This window comes from Arachis duranensis, chromosome 4 (assembly GCF_000817695.3).
Source record: "Arachis duranensis cultivar V14167 chromosome 4, aradu.V14167.gnm2.J7QH, whole genome shotgun sequence".
Lineage (NCBI taxonomy): Eukaryota > Viridiplantae > Streptophyta > Magnoliopsida > Fabales > Fabaceae > Arachis > Arachis duranensis.
Genome location: NC_029775.3, coordinates 1,442,878 through 1,443,584, shown reverse-complemented (window position 1 = coordinate 1,443,584; position 707 = coordinate 1,442,878).

Genomic DNA, 707 nt, shown 5'->3' with positions numbered 1-707 from the left:
TGAGGGTTAGATGGTCAGTGAAGAACATCCAGGGTGGTTGCCGTCTAGGGAGGAAAAAGGATTTAGAGGTGAAAACGGTTTGTAATTTGAGTTTGGATGGTTGTTTTTGTGAAATAACTGAATGAGAATTTTTGAATTTAGGATAATTTGTGGAATAATGTTCACTTTCTACTTCTATTAAGCCAAATAATAAATCTATTGTTTACACCGTTAAGATTTTTCATTATCTCTCTATAGTTTATTTTATTTTTATTGTTAGGAACTTGTGACATGCATGACAATGCAACTATTGGAGAGAGTATAATTTGGAGAAAATGGAGTCTTTTAATTTTTTTTTTCCTTTTTCTTTTAATGATTCTAAATTATTTCTCGTATTAGTTAAATCTCATGAAATAAATATAGTAAGTAACTATCAAATAGATATTAGTGAACAAATATATAAACAAAAGTCTAAATATGAAAAGTAAAATTAAAAAAAGAAAAAAGCACTAAATTTGTCACATATTGCAAAGTTTGATAAATATAAAAAATAGTATAAATTGAGAGGAATAGTTGTAAGGGAAAAGGTTAAGCTGTATTAATAGGGAGCCACTAAAATAAAGATGTTTAAAATATTTTTTTTATATATTTATAAGGATTTTTATAAATAATAATAGGAATATTTTAGTCATTTTTTATAATAAAGATATTATAGTTATTTTTTTATA